Source organism: Sus scrofa, chromosome 4, assembly GCF_054392235.1.
Source record: "Sus scrofa isolate SSC_HxYL_T2T_F1_AM1 chromosome 4, Sscrofa_HxYL_maternal_Yorkshire_Landrace_v2.0, whole genome shotgun sequence".
In the NCBI taxonomy this organism is placed as follows: domain Eukaryota; kingdom Metazoa; phylum Chordata; class Mammalia; order Artiodactyla; family Suidae; genus Sus; species Sus scrofa.
Genome location: NC_139386.1, coordinates 93,601,791 through 93,617,233, shown reverse-complemented (window position 1 = coordinate 93,617,233; position 15,443 = coordinate 93,601,791). Strand labels below are relative to the sequence as shown.

The 15,443-nt window shown below is 60.8% G+C and overlaps 6 non-coding genes across 6 annotated transcripts; 1 reads left to right on the top strand and 5 right to left on the bottom strand.

Annotated features, from left to right (window-relative positions):
- Window positions 1-2,642: 2,642 nt before the first annotated feature.
- Window positions 2,643-2,714, bottom strand: TRNAE-CUC (transfer RNA glutamic acid (anticodon CUC)). Its single transcript has one exon. It is a non-coding gene; the product is annotated as a tRNA-Glu (tRNA).
- A 328-nt stretch (window positions 2,715-3,042) lies between these two features.
- On the bottom strand, window positions 3,043-3,114 carry TRNAG-UCC (transfer RNA glycine (anticodon UCC)). Its single transcript has one exon. It is a non-coding gene; the product is annotated as a tRNA-Gly (tRNA).
- Window positions 3,115-3,679: 565 nt separating this feature from the next.
- TRNAD-GUC (transfer RNA aspartic acid (anticodon GUC)) lies at window positions 3,680-3,751 on the bottom strand. Its single transcript has one exon. It is a non-coding gene; the product is annotated as a tRNA-Asp (tRNA).
- A 570-nt stretch (window positions 3,752-4,321) lies between these two features.
- TRNAL-CAG (transfer RNA leucine (anticodon CAG)) lies at window positions 4,322-4,404 on the top strand. Its single transcript has one exon. It is a non-coding gene; the product is annotated as a tRNA-Leu (tRNA).
- A 10,197-nt stretch (window positions 4,405-14,601) lies between these two features.
- TRNAE-CUC (transfer RNA glutamic acid (anticodon CUC)) lies at window positions 14,602-14,673 on the bottom strand. The gene has a single exon. It is a non-coding gene; the product is annotated as a tRNA-Glu (tRNA).
- Window positions 14,674-15,000: 327 nt separating this feature from the next.
- Window positions 15,001-15,072, bottom strand: TRNAG-UCC (transfer RNA glycine (anticodon UCC)). The gene has a single exon. It is a non-coding gene; the product is annotated as a tRNA-Gly (tRNA).
- Window positions 15,073-15,443: the final 371 nt, after the last annotated feature.

The following is a 15,443-nucleotide window of genomic DNA, read 5'->3' as shown; positions in this document are numbered from 1 at the left end:
TATATTCACGAGTGCAAGTGCTGGTTCCTATGGGAGCTCTCCTTTGCACTCTTCAAATCTCACCACCAGTCCCACGGCTCCACAAGCTCGCGCGCACGCACGCGCACACACACACACACACACACGCGCGCGCGTGCGTGTGTGCGCACGCACCCACACACAGCCAGATGAGAAGTGATGGTGGTTGCTGCTGATGAGAGAGGTTATATATGTCTCTGGGGCAGTGGGATCGCCCACCTCATGTGCAGGGTGCCTAGCCCCTGTCTCCAACTCTGTTTCTGCCCTGCCCTGCCCTGCTTCCTACCTCTCCCCTCCCCACAGCCTCACTCCCGTTTAGCCTGAGCACGTTGCCGCACAACACAGCAGTCTGGCCCGCTCTCCTGCCGCTCCACGGGGGTCTTCTCCCGCCACCTCCCTGGCACCACAGCCCACTCACACCCGCTGCTTGCCACTCTCCCTTCCGCCCAGCCTCTGGGCACGGGCTCCTCCACCTGCCATGATTCCCCTGTACCCCGGGCCCCTGTCTCACACATCCTGCCCGGAAGACGCACTGGCGCTGGTCCTGGCCGCCCTCGTGGCCCTCAGACCCACTCCTACACCATGCCCAGCCCTAACCCAGATCCCGCGCGGGGCGGGGCAAGGGCCACCACCGCCGCTTCACCCAGGCTTCTGCAGAGCCCCTGCCTGAGTGACCCGGCGGCCCTCGCGGCCAGGTCCCCGCAAGACCCACACCTCCCGTTGCTGCCCCGCCCAAGCTCCGCCGGGACACCGCGGTCGCGGTCGAACTTTTCCTCCCACCTTCCAGCAGGCGCTTCACGCCCACCCCCACTCTACGGGGTCGTTTTACTCTGTTCCCAAACTTGCACGGGGCGGCCACCAACCACGGCCACAGACACCTTCGTCCTGCCCTGTCACCCACCCACGCTCACTCCCAACGCACCGGCGAAGGGCTTGAGGTAACCTCCTGTGGTGATGGGAAGCACCCCTCTGCCCACAGGGGCTCCTTTCCATGGGGGGTCCCGCTTTGTCAAAACCCATCTCGTGTACCGCCGCCACCGTGCCACCTCTGCCGCCACCGTGCCATCTCTGCCGCCGCCGCCGCCACCGCCGCCTCAGGTTGGTGCCATTCACCGGCAGTCCACTTTGCCTCCTAAGGCAGAAACATGCCAACGGGCATGAAAACCTCCACTGACAGAGGCTGAAAGCAGACTGGTGTCTGCCATTTACCTTGGGGGAGTATCCAAGGGGGACCACGAAGATAGGTTGCAGAGAGAGGTGGAATGGACTCTGGGTAGCTAGGTGGCTGGGCAAGAATGGGGTCATGTTAGACGTCATGTCTAGGGGAGAGGGGTGTGTGTGTGTGTGTGTGTGTGTGTGTGTGTGTGTGTGTGTGTGTTGTGGGAGGGAGGGAGGTATTCTCAAGGTAACATTCTTGCCTCTCTGTGATAGGACTGAGAGCATGGTAATGTAATTAGACTACAGTGTTGGCTGGGGCTGGTAGTCCACCCTTTCAGGCGTCTGCTTCCACCTGCTCCCGCCTACTGGGCTAAGGATTCCTGACTGGCCTCCCGAATCAGCCCGCTCTCTTACCTCCACTACCGTGTGTGTGTGTGTGTGTGTGTGTGTGTGTGTGTGTGTGTGTGTGTCTCCAGGCACGCATGAGTGTCCACACTCATGGTCCCATCTCCACCACCCGGCATGGTTTGTCTGGCTCTAGCTCCCCTACCCTGCCCAAGACCACCAGGAGCTTGAGACCAAATGAGCAGTCCACGGAAGGCGAAGCCCGCCCAAGACCTAAACAGGCTGCAGCAGGTTGCTGGCAAGGGGGGCCAGATAAGAAACTGTGTGTCCCTCCCCTTGGCTGACTTGCCAGCGTGAACGCCTCACTAGCGCCTTGCGCCAGCGCAACCACCTCTGCCGCCACCACCCACCGGCACCACCACCGGCACCAGTAAGGACCAGCACCACCACCTCTAACAGAGACAGCAGCGCCAGCACCAGCTCCACAAGCCAGCAACACCGGCAGCACCACTTCCACGCCAGCAGCCTCTGCCGCCGGGGCGGCGGCGGCGGCGGCGGCGGCCGCGGCGGCCGCGGCGGTGGTGGTGGCAGCAGCGAGGGCAAAGGGAGCAGCCGCCATCGCAGGAGCAGCAGCCGCTCAGCACAGGCATCCGAACGAGCACCAGCACCAAGCCCCATCAGGACCAGCGCTCCCAGCGACACCCGCACCCGCAGCTCACGAGGGAAGGAAGAGGGGCCTCGCGGCGGCGCACGCGGCGGCGGGGGCGGTCGGGACCCGCGCAGTGCTGCCAACGAGTCCAGGCACGGTGGAAGCTGCCCGCCCGTGGGCGGCCGGTGGTGGGCAGAGGGGCTGCCCGGGCCGCTGGTGTTGGGGGCTGAGGCAAGCTTCCAGCGGCGGAGGAGGACGGACGCCCGAGGCGTCGAGTGGGCCTCGAGTGGACGAACGTCTGGAGGCCAAAAGGCTTGGCCGGGTGGGTGGAGGGTGCCTGGCGCGGCTTGGGCTGGAGGTGGACGGGGCCGGGTGGCTGCCCGGCGAGGGGGACGCGCGTGGGCTAAAAGGGGCGCTTGTGGAGGCAGCGCGCTTTGCGGCAAGTTGGCCGGCGGAGTGGAAGAAGAAAGGCTTCCCTGACCGGGAATCGAACCCGGGCCGCGGCGGTGAGAGCGCCGAATCCTAACCACTAGACCACCAGGGAGCGTCGGGCTCGGCGCCTGGCCTGGCCCTGCTGGACCCAGCACCTCCCTGCCACCCGCTTGGCGCCGCCTTGCTGCCAAGGCCCGGCCTTGCCAGGTCGGGCCGCCCGCCGCACCTGGCGATCCACGGTGGCCTAGCGCTCTCCCTGCTCGCTAGGAGAGACGCCGCGCGCTCGCCTCCGTCTCGCACACGCACACACGCCAAAAGCCACGGGCCTGGGGGCGGGCACCGTGCGCCCTCTTCCCAGCTCTCCCACACAGGGGCCGGGCCGGAGCCCCGCGGAGCTCGGCAAAAATCCCCCAGACTAAACAAAACAAAAGACGGCCCGCTGCGTTGGCCGGGAATCGAACCCGGGTCAACTGCTTGGAAGGCAGCTATGCTCACCACTATACCACCAACGCTGCACAGCCCGGGTCGGGCCCGGACGCCGTGCCCGGGCTCGCCCAAGCGCATTCCCGGCGCCCCGACGCCCTGGCCACCAGCGGCCGCCCACCGGCGCCAGCCCCAGGCCGTGGCCCTCGTCCACCGGCCCCACCGCCGCTCGGGGGCGTCCTCGCTCCCCTGCCGCCCCGAGGCCCTGGGCTCCACGCCGCGCGCCTCAGCTCCCAGCTCCAGGCCACCCGCGTCCCGAACCCACAGGGAAAGGGACTCGTCGGCTTCCCACCGGGCCCGCCTGCCGGGCAGCTGGGCAGCCGGGCAGCCGAGCGTGGCGTCGCAAGGGGCCTCCGGTGCGGCAGGCACTTTGGGCGGGCCGCAAGGTCGCCGGGCGCTGGCCGGGGCGAGAGGAGGCCCTCGCTCGGCCGGGGCGAGGGGTGGACGGCAAGGGCTGGAAGGGGTCGAGGGTGGCAGGTCGGGCACGCCCAGGCGCCCTGCGCCTGCCTGGAGGCGGGGATGAGGAGACGAAGGGCCCTTGGGGCCAGGCGGCTGGCCAGCGAGCGGCGCCAGCCACCAAAAAGGGCGTGTTGCCTCCCCGTCGGGGAATCGAACCCCGGTCTCCCGCGTGACAGGCGGGGATACTCACCACTATACTAACGAGGACGGCGGCCACCGCCCGGCCACCGCCCGGCCACCCGGCCCCTCTCCGGCTGCCTGCCGACGCCTACCCCTGCCCGCGGCCCTCGGCCCGCGGCCCACCATGGGGCCGCCAGCACGTGCCCGCGCCCCGCCCCGACGCCAAAGCACCCCGCGTCCTCCAAAGAAGCAGACCGCGACCCGGACCGCGGCCCGCGGCCCCACCCTCACCCCACCCCCGCCCCTACCTGGCGCTGCAAACTCCCGGTGAGCGCTGCCTGGTGCCCCCACCGTGGGCCCGAGAGGGCAAGCCGGGCTGCGAGGTGGCGGCGGGCGCGCGCCTCGCCACGTCACGGCCCGGGCGAGGGCAGAGGCGCGGGCGGGGGCCGCCGCCAGAGGCCGGCTGGGTGCGGGGCCAGGGCTGCGCGACAGGGCGACCGCGGCGGCGAAAGCTTTGCTCCACGACGGCCGGCGTGCGCCCGGCCCCCGCTCACCCAGACGCCCGCCCGGCGCGGAGCACCGCGTCCGCCCAAGGGCGCCGCACTTGGCGGCGCGTCGGGTCGCAGCCAGCCGAGCGGCGACGCGCTCCGGCCCGCCGTCAGGATGGCCGAGCGGTCTAAGGCGCTGCGTTCAGGTCGCAGTCTCCCCTGGAGGCGTGGGTTCGAATCCCACTCCTGACAAGCCAGCCTTTTGCCCCCCGCCCAACCACGTCCCCACCCCTCCCCGGGACCCCACCCCGCGTAGAGCCACAGCCCCTTGCCGCCTTGCAGTCCCTTCCCGCCTGGCACTCTTGCTTGGCCTCTGCAAACTCCGGCCCCCGACACCCAAGCCTCTCCCTCCACAGCCCGCGGGCCCGACAGAAATGGCCCAGGAGGAACGCCCCGGCCACTGGCTTTGCTGCGGACACGCGCCCTCCCCGGACGCACAGCTCCCACACACACCCACACGCCCCCGCCGCCCGCGTCCTACCTGCACCTACACCAGCAAGCTTCGGCCCTTCGCAGCCCATCTTTCCTCACCTGCTTGCGATGGCTGTTTTTCCTTCCTCACTCCGGCTCCGGCTCGGGCTCCGGCTCCGGCCCCGGCTCCGGCCGGCCCGCCGCTCCGCCCCACCCCGCCCCCACCGCCCCACGCAGACCGGCCGCGTGGGGAAAGCCCTCCACGCTTCGCCCTCGCACTGCTGCCCGCGGACTGCTGCCCGCGGCTCGCCCTCCCAGCCTTTCCTCCGCTTCTGCCGCCAGCCGCTCTCGCTCCCGTCCAACATCCCGTCCTTGCCGCCAAGCCGGCCGGCCCGCCCGCCTGCACATTCCCTGCCCTCCACACCCACACTGAGGTGGCGGGTCTGCGTGGGGTGCGTGCCCGCGCGCGGCGCTTTCTCGCCTCGGGGCCTTCCCCGCCCACTGGCCACCGCGGCCTGCCTCCGGGGACACGTGCAGCCCAGCCTTCCTGCTCGCCCGCCGGTACGGGGCCCTCCCTGGACGCAGGCCTGGCGCGTGAGTCCCTGCCACGGCCCTGGGATGCCCGGCACCCACCCGCAGACGTCGGGCCCCCGGCCGCCGCCCGCCACCCACCTGCGCGCCCCAGCGCACGTTCACGCGCGGGAAGCCGCTGCCCCGGCCGGACCCAACCACCCCCCGGCGCCCTCCCTCACCCGACTGTCCGCCATCCCCCCCGCCCCTCCCCGCCCGCAGTCCGAGTGCCTGCGCCTCACGACCAACGCACCCGAGCCGGACCCCTCCGCAGAGCGCTGGCCGGCCCGAGCGCTTCTTCGGAGCGAGGCTCCGACACCCTTGGCAGACCCGGCAGGTCCATCTCTCACGCTCGCCGTCCCCGCACAGCCCGAGCTCCGATGCCCGCCCGCCCGCTCCACACCAGCCAGAAAGCCGGCCGCCGGAGGGACTCGGCGTCGGGGGCGGGGGGCGGGGTGGGGGTGGGGGGCAGCGGTGGCTGAGGGGAACATAGGCGCTCAGCCGCAGCGGGCGCGCATCGCCTGCCCTGGCTGGGATTCGGGCGCGCGCCAGCCTGCTTCGGCTCGTGGCTGCTTCTGGCGATGCCGACGCTCTTGCGGCGGCCCTGGACGGCAGAGAAGGCGCAAAATGGGCCGGGTGGGCCTCCGCCCCGCCGACCCTCCGCCCCGCCGACCCTCCGACCCTCCGACCCTCCGACCCTCCGACCCTCCGTCCCTGCCTCCAGGCCTCCGGACAGCGCCGCGCCCTGGGGCCCTCCGCGGGGCCCGGAGCCCCTCTTGCAGGCCACAGGCGTCCGCCTTCGGCTCAAAGGGAGCAGGAGCCCGCGGGCGAGCAGGAACCGCTGCCCGGCGGTTGGTGGCCAGCCCCGCTGGGGCAACGTCGGGCGGCAGCGGCCACCGGTGCATGGGTGGTTCAGTGGTAGAATTCTCGCCTGCCACGCGGGAGGCCCGGGTTCGATTCCCGGCCCATGCAACAGCTCGGTCCTCTTTTGGAGCAGAGCCCTCGCTCTCCCGGCACCTCCCGGTCCCACCACAGCTCTTGCTTCCTCACCAGCAGCCCACCGCCCCACCTCCGCCTCCACCCTCGACACACCCCCTGCTCTTGCAAGCAAATCCCACCTTGTCAAGGACCCCGCCCTCGCATTTGTCCCATTGGCCTCTCTCTTTGCTGTTTAATTTTAAGAAAAGCGTACTGGCTTTGCCATACCCCGTTCGCTTCAGGTGTTCGCCAGAGTGACTCATACCCATCCGGCTGGCTGGCTGGCTGGCTGGCTGACTCTCTGTCTGTCTGTGTGTCTGTCTGTCTATCCAAAGAGAGAGCGAGAGCGAGAGCGAGAGAGCGAGAGAGATCTCCATTATAGGTGATCATTGTGTGTGACTCGAGTCCCTCCCCCATGCTATACAGTAAATCCTTGTTGCTTATCGACTTTGGGCATGCTCTTTCTTCCTTCCGATCTCTTAGCCCCAACTCCTAATTGCCCACCCCCGCCCCCATACTCTGCCCTTGGGTAACCATATGTTTGTTTTCTACACCGGTGACGGTTTCCATTTTGCACGGAGAGTTATTTGTATTAATTTTTAGATTCCACATGTATTCTTTGTCCTTCTCCAGCTGACGTAGTTCACTGTGGGTAGTAGCCTCTTGGTCGATCCATGTCGCTGCAGATGGCACGAGGTCCTTCTCTCTTTTATGGCTAAAGGGTATTCCATAGTAGTATGCGTGTGTCTGTATATAGCATGGATGTTATGTATGTAATATAACATGATATATAGTATCACACCCTCTTAAGCCAATCGTCTGTGGATGGGTCCCTGGGAATCGTCCACGTCATGACGCTCTCTTAAAGAGCACTCCTGTGAACACTGGGGTGCATCCACCTGTTCCCTTTAGGAGTTTTCATCTCTTCTGGGTATATACCCTGAGGCCGGGGGTGGGCGGTGGGGTCGCCTGCTGGATCATATCCTAGCTCTCCTTTGAACTCCTTCCTTCTTCCTCTCTTCCTACCTTTTCCCCCCTCCATGCTTCCTACCTCCATTCCACCCTCCATGCTTCCTACCTCCATTCCACTCTTCCGCTCTTTCTTTCCTTCCCTCCTGCCTTCTTCCTCTGGTTCCTTCCTTCTTTCGTTCTCTCTCTCTTTTCCCTCATTCTTTCTCTTCGTAGTAGTTCGGGTCATTGCTGGAGTACAGCTGATGTACCGTATTGTGTTTGTGTCAGGGGTACGGCCGCGGTGATTTGGTTTAATGGGTACAGCGTTCTCTTCGGGTGATTTTCCGGTATAGGTCATTGCAGGATATTGGATGATGTTCCCTGTGCCACTCAGTAAACACGTGTTGCTTATCTCTTTTATACATAGCCGTTTGCGTCTGTTCTCCCAAACTCCTAATTTGTCCCCCCACCCTGCCCTTTCCCCTGGGTAACCGTAAGATTGTTTTCTACATCTACGAGTCTGTTTCTGTTTTGCCCATAGAGTTCTTTGTGTTATTTCTTTAGATTCCACATGTATCAGTGCTTCTCCATCTGACTTACTCCAGTAAGTGTTAATACCCCTAGGTCCACCCGCGTCGCTGCAAAGGGCACTACTTCATTCTTTTTTAAACCTTTTTTTCCTTACAGTTGACTCCCAATGTTCTGTCAGTTTCCGCTGCCCAGCAAAGTGACCCAGCCACACATCCATCTGCATTCTTTTTTCTTCCCCACGTTGAGCCTCCATCGTGTTCCATCGCAAGTGATCAGATAGAGTTTCCCGTGCTATACAGCAGAATCTCATTGCTTCTCCGTTCCAAATGCAGTCGCCTGCATCTACTGACCTCCAACGGCCAGTGCCTCCCCCTCCCTCCTGGCAACCACAAGCCTCTTCTCCACGTCCTCGCGTTTGTTTCTTCTCTGTGGACAGGTTCATCTGTGCCGTCTCTTAGGTTCCAGATACGAGACACATACCGTATCATGTGGTATTTGTCTTTCTCCCTCTGACTTCCTTCACTTCGCCTGAGAGTCTCAAGTTCCGTCCATGTTGCTGCAAATGGCATTATGTTGTTCTCCTCTGTGGCTGAGTCGTATTCCATTGTGCACATGTACCACATCTTCTTTTTTTTTCATATTTTTTTATATTTTCCCACTGTACAGCAAGGGGGTCAGGTTATCCTCACATGTATACATTACAATTACATTTCCCCCCCACCCTTTCTTCTGTTGCAACACGAGTATCTAGACAAAGTTCTCAATGCTATTCAGCAGGATCTCCTTGTAAATCTATTCTAAGTTGTGTCTGATAAGCCCAAGCTCCCGATCCCTCCCACTCCCTCCCCCTCCCATCAGGCAGCCACAAGTCTCTTCTCCAAGTCCATGATTTTCTTTTCTGAGGAGATGTTCATTTGTGCTGGATCTTAGATTCCAGTTATAAGTGATATCATATGGTATTTGTCTTTGTCTTTCTGGCTCATTTCACCCAGTATGAGAGTCTCTAGTTCCATCCATGCTGCTGCAAATGGCATTATGTCATTCTTTTTTATGGCTGAGTAGTATTCCATTGTGTATATATACCACCTCTTCCGAATCCAATCATCGGTCGATGGACATTTGGGTTGTTTCCACGTCCTGGCTATTGTGAATAGTGCTGCAATGAACATGCGGGTGCCCGTGTCTCTTTTAAGTAGAGTTTTGTCCGGATAGATGCCCAAGAGTGGGATTGCGGGGTCATATGGAAGTTCTATGTATAGATTTCTAAGGTATCTCCAAACTGTTCTCCATAGTGGCTGTACCAGTTTACATTCCCACCAGCAGTGCAGGAGGGTTCCCTTTTCTCCACAGCCCCTCCAGCACTTGTTATTTGTGGATTTATTAATGATGGCCATTCTGACTGGTGTGAGGTGGTATCTCATGGTAGTTTTGATTTGCATTTCTCTTATAATCAGCGATGTTGAGCATTTTTTCATGTGTTTGTTGGCCATCTGTATAACTTCTTTGGAGAAATGTCTATTCAGGTCTTTTGCCCATTTTTCCATTGACTGATTGGTTTTTTTGCTGTTGGGTTGTATAAGTTGCTTTTATATTCTAGAGATTAAGCCCTTGTCGGTTGCATCATTTGAACCTATTTTCTCCCATTCTGTAAGTTGTCTTCTTGTTTTCTTTTTGGTTTCCTTTGCTGTGCAAAAGCTTTTCAGTTTGATGAGGTCCCATGGGTTTATTTTTGCTCTAATTTCTATTGTTTTGGGAGACTGACCTGAGAAAATATTCATGACGTTGATGTCAGAGAGTGTTTTGCCTGTGTTTTCTTCTAGGAGTTTGATGGTGTCCTGTCGTATACTTAAGTCTTTCAGCCATTTGGAGTTTATTTGTGTGCATGGTGTGAGGGTGTGTTCTAGTTTCATTGCTTTGCATGCAGCTGTCCAGGTTTCCCAGCAATGCTTGCTGAATAGACTTTCTTTTTCCCATTTTATGTTCTTGCCTCCCTTGTCAAAGATTAATTGACCATAGGTGTCAGGGTTTATTTCCGGATTCTCTATTCTCTTCCATTGGTCTGTCTGTCTGTTTTGATACCAGTACCACACTGTTTTGATGACTGTGGCTTTGTAGTATTTCTTGAAGTCTGGGAGAGTTATGCCTCCTGCTTGGTTTTTGTTTCTCAGGATTGCTTTGGCGATTCTGGGTCTTTTGTGGTTCCATATAAATGTTTGGATTGTTTGTTCTAGTTCTGTGAAAAATGTCCTGGGTAATTTGATAGGGATTGCATTGAATCTGTAGATTGCTTTGGGTAGTATGGCCATTTTTACAATATTGATTTTCCCAATCCAGGAACATGGAATATCTTTCCATTTCTTTACATCTTCTTTGATTTCTTTGATTAAAGTTTTATAGTTCTTGGCACATAGGTCCTTTACCTCCTTGGTCAGGTGTATTCCGAGGTATTTGATTTTGTGGGGTGCAATTTTAAAAGGTATCGTATTTTTGTATTCCTTTTCTAATATTTCATTGCTGGTATACAGAAATGCAACTGACTTCCGAATGTTAATCTTATATCCTGCTACTTTGCTGAATTTATTAATCAGTTCAAGTAGTTTTTGGGTTGAGTCCTTAGGGTTTTCTATGTATAGTATCATGTCATCTGCATATACAGTGGCAGTTTTATCTCTTCTCTTCCTATATGGATGCCTTTTATTTCTTTTGTTTGTCGAATTGCTGGTACCACATCTTCTTACTCCATTCATCTGGCGTTGGACATTGAGCTTGTTTCCGAGTCTCGGCTGTTGCGAACGGTGCTGCAAGGAACACAGGGCGTGCACGTATCGTTTTCAATGAACGCTTTGCCTGGATAGATGCCCAGGAGTGGGATCGCTGGGTCATGTGGTAGTTCTATACTGAGTTTTCTGACGTGCCTCCCTACTGTTGTATACTTTGTTCTTTTTTTTTTTTACGGCTGAGTAACACGCCACAGGACATATACATATATATATATATACATATATGTGTATATGTGTGTGTGTACACACACACACACACACACACACACACACACACACACACACAGCACAACTTCTGAAGCCAGTTGTCTGTGGATGGGTACTTGGCATTTGTCCACACCATGGCTCATGTAAATAGTGCTCCTCTGAACACTGGGGAACAGCTGATCTTCTCACATGAGAGTTGTCAACTTTTCTCGATATATACCTGGGAGCGGGCCTTTCTGGATCCCATGACGGAGGTCCTTTGACTGCGTTCCTTGCTTTCTTCCCTCCTGCCTCTTTCCTTCCTGCCATTCCCCCTGCCCCACCATTCTTCCTCCCTCCATTCCACTCTCTCTTGCCTTCCTTCTCTTTCTTCCTTTCCATCTTCCTTCCTTCCTTCCTTCCCGTTCCCTCCCTCCCTCCCTCCCTTCCATTCTCCACTCTTCCTTTTTTCCTTCCTGCCTTTCTTCCTTCCTTCTCTCCATTTTTCGTTCTTCCTTCTTCCCTTTCTTTCTTTGTTTTCTATTTTTTTCAATCAGCCCCTATGTAGGGCCAGGGCTCGAACTGAAGCTGCAGCTCCAACCTACACCACAGCCAGGGCAATGCCAGACACGAGCTGCCTCTGGGACCTGTTGTACAGTTTGCGGCAACGCCACGGTTCTTGACCCACTGAGCGAGGCCAGGGATCAAACCCGCATCCTCACAGAGACAACATCGGGTCCTTATCCCACGGAGCCATGACACGAACTCCTCCATTCTTTTCCACGGCAGAGTACGATTCCATAGTGCAGATCTATTTTATCTCATCATCATCATCATCTTCTTCTTCGTCTTCGTCTTCGTCTTCATCTTCGTCTTCTTCTTCTTCCTCCTCGTCTTCCTCTTCCTCTTCCTCATCTTCTTCTTCTTCCTCCTCTTCTTCCTCTTTTCTTTGGGGACTTTTAGGGCTGTACCCTTGGCACAAGGAGACGCCCGGGCTAGGGGTCGAATCGGAACTGTAGCTGCCGGCCTACACCACGGCCACGGCCAAGGCCACGGCCACGCTGGGTCCGAGCCACGTCTTCGACCGACGCCATACCTCATGGCAACACCGGATCCTTGACCTGTTGAGCGAGGCCAGGGGATCAAACCTGTGTCCTCAGGATACCGGTCAGGTTCCTTAACCGCTGAGCCACAATGGGAACTCCACGTTCTGTCTTCTTCAGCCAACTGTCTATTGTTGGGCGCTTGGGTTTTTGTCAATGTTTTCGCTGTGGCAGGCAACGCGGCTATACCAACATGGGAGGGAGGGGATATAGCTTTTCGAATTAGAGGGTTCATCCTTTTGGGCTCTATATTCACGAGTGCAAGTGCTGGTTCCTATGGGAGCTCTCCTTTGCACTCTTCAAATCTCACCACCAGTCCCACGGCTCCACAAGCTCGCGCGCACGCACGCGCACACACACACACACGCGCGCGCGTGCGTGTGTGCGCACGCACCCACACACAGCCAGATGAGAAGTGATGGTGGTTGCTGCTGATGAGAGAGGTTATATATGTCTCTGGGGCAGTGGGATCGCCCACCTCATGTGCAGGGTGCCTAGCCCCTGTCTCCAACTCTGTTTCTGCCCTGCCCTGCCCTGCTTCCTACCTCTCCCCTCCCCACAGCCTCACTCCCGTTTAGCCTGAGCACGTTGCCGCACAACACAGCAGTCTGGCCCGCTCTCCTGCCGCTCCACGGGGGTCTTCTCCCGCCACCTCCCTGGCACCACAGCCCACTCACACCCGCTGCTTGCCACTCTCCCTTCCGCCCAGCCTCTGGGCACGGGCTCCTCCACCTGCCATGATTCCCCTGTACCCCGGGCCCCTGTCTCACACATCCTGCCCGGAAGACGCACTGGCGCTGGTCCTGGCCGCCCTCGTGGCCCTCAGACCCACTCCTACACCATGCCCAGCCCTAACCCAGATCCCGCGCGGGGCGGGGCAAGGGCCACCACCGCCGCTTCACCCAGGCTTCTGCAGAGCCCCTGCCTGAGTGACCCGGCGGCCCTCGCGGCCAGGTCCCCGCAAGACCCACACCTCCCGTTGCTGCCCCGCCCAAGCTCCGCCGGGACACCGCGGTCGCGGTCGAACTTTTCCTCCCACCTTCCAGCAGGCGCTTCACGCCCACCCCCACTCTACGGGGTCGTTTTACTCTGTTCCCAAACTTGCACGGGGCGGCCACCAACCACGGCCACAGACACCTTCGTCCTGCCCTGTCACCCACCCACGCTCACTCCCAACGCACCGGCGAAGGGCTTGAGGTAACCTCCTGTGGTGATGGGAAGCACCCCTCTGCCCACAGGGGCTCCTTTCCATGGGGGGTCCCGCTTTGTCAAAACCCATCTCGTGTACCGCCGCCACCGTGCCACCTCTGCCGCCACCGTGCCATCTCTGCCGCCGCCGCCGCCACCGCCGCCTCAGGTTGGTGCCATTCACCGGCAGTCCACTTTGCCTCCTAAGGCAGAAACATGCCAACGGGCATGAAAACCTCCACTGACAGAGGCTGAAAGCAGACTGGTGTCTGCCATTTACCTTGGGGGAGTATCCAAGGGGGACCACGAAGATAGGTTGCAGAGAGAGGTGGAATGGACTCTGGGTAGCTAGGTGGCTGGGCAAGAATGGGGTCATGTTAGACGTCATGTCTAGGGGAGAGGGGTGTGTGTGTGTGTGTGTGTGTGTGTGTGTGTGTGTGTGTGTGTTGTGGGAGGGAGGGAGGTATTCTCAAGGTAACATTCTTGCCTCTCTGTGATAGGACTGAGAGCATGGTAATGTAATTAGACTACAGTGTTGGCTGGGGCTGGTAGTCCACCCTTTCAGGCGTCTGCTTCCACCTGCTCCCGCCTACTGGGCTAAGGATTCCTGACTGGCCTCCCGAATCAGCCCGCTCTCTTACCTCCACTACCGTGTGTGTGTGTGTGTGTGTGTGTGTGTGTGTGTGTGTGTGTATCTCCAGGCACGCATGAGTGTCCACACTCATGGTCCCATCTCCACCACCCGGCATGGTTTGTCTGGCTCTAGCTCCCCTACCCTGCCCAAGACCACCAGGAGCTTGAGACCAAATGAGCAGTCCACGGAAGGCGAAGCCCGCCCAAGACCTAAACAGGCTGCAGCAGGTTGCTGGCAAGGGGGGCCAGATAAGAAACTGTGTGTCCCTCCCCTTGGCTGACTTGCCAGCGTGAACGCCTCACTAGCGCCTTGCGCCAGCGCAACCACCTCTGCCGCCACCACCCACCGGCACCACCACCGGCACCAGTAAGGACCAGCACCACCACCTCTAACAGAGACAGCAGCGCCAGCACCAGCTCCACAAGCCAGCAACACCGGCAGCACCACTTCCACGCCAGCAGCCTCTGCCGCCGGGGCGGCGGCGGCGGCCGCGGCGGCCGCGGCGGCCGCGGCGGTGGTGGTGGCAGCAGCGAGGGCAAAGGGAGCAGCCGCCATCGCAGGAGCAGCAGCCGCTCAGCACAGGCATCCGAACGAGCACCAGCACCAAGCCCCATCAGGACCAGCGCTCCCAGCGACACCCGCACCCGCAGCTCACGAGGGAAGGAAGAGGGGCCTCGCGGCGGCGCACGCGGCGGCGGGGGCGGTCGGGACCCGCGCAGTGCTGCCAACGAGTCCAGGCACGGTGGAAGCTGCCCGCCCGTGGGCGGCCGGTGGTGGGCAGAGGGGCTGCCCGGGCCGCTGGTGTTGGGGGCTGAGGCAAGCTTCCAGCGGCGGAGGAGGACGGACGCCCGAGGCGTCGAGTGGGCCTCGAGTGGACGAACGTCTGGAGGCCAAAAGGCTTGGCCGGGTGGGTGGAGGGTGCCTGGCGCGGCTTGGGCTGGAGGTGGACGGGGCCGGGTGGCTGCCCGGCGAGGGGGACGCGCGTGGGCTAAAAGGGGCGCTTGTGGAGGCAGCGCGCTTTGCGGCAAGTTGGCCGGCGGAGTGGAAGAAGAAAGGCTTCCCTGACCGGGAATCGAACCCGGGCCGCGGCGGTGAGAGCGCCGAATCCTAACCACTAGACCACCAGGGAGCGTCGGGCTCGGCGCCTGGCCTGGCCCTGCTGGACCCAGCACCTCCCTGCCACCCGCTTGGCGCCGCCTTGCTGCCAAGGCCCGGCCTTGCCAGGTCGGGCCGCCCGCCGCACCTGGCGATCCACGGTGGCCTAGCGCTCTCCCTGCTCGCTAGGAGAGACGCCGCGCGCTCGCCTCCGTCTCGCACACGCACACACGCCAAAAGCCACGGGCCTGGGGGCGGGCACCGTGCGCCCTCTTCCCAGCTCTCCCACACAGGGGCCGGGCCGGAGCCCCGCGGAGCTCGGCAAAAATCCCCCAGACTAAACAAAACAAAAGACGCCCGCTGCGTTGGCCGGGAATCGAACCCGGGTCAACTGCTTGGAAGGCAGCTATGCTCACCACTATACCACCAACGCTGCACAGCCCGGGTCGGGCCCGGACGCCGTGCCCGGGCTCGCCCAAGCGCATTCCCGGCGCCCCGACGCCCTGGCCACCAGCGGCCGCCCACCGGCGCCAGCCCCAGGCCGTGGCCCTCGTCCACCGGCCCCACCGCCGCTCGGGGGCGTCCTCGCTCCCCTGCCGCCCCGAGGCCCTGGGCTCCACGCCGCGCGCCTCAGCTCCCAGCTCCAGGCCACCCGCGTCCCGAACCCACAGGGAAAGGGACTCGTCGGCTTCCCACCGGGCCCGCCTGCCGGGCAGCTGGGCAGCCGGGCAGCCGAGCGTGGCGTCGCAAGGGGCCTCCGGTGCGGCAGGCACTTTGGGCGGGCCGCAAGGTCGCCGGGCGCTG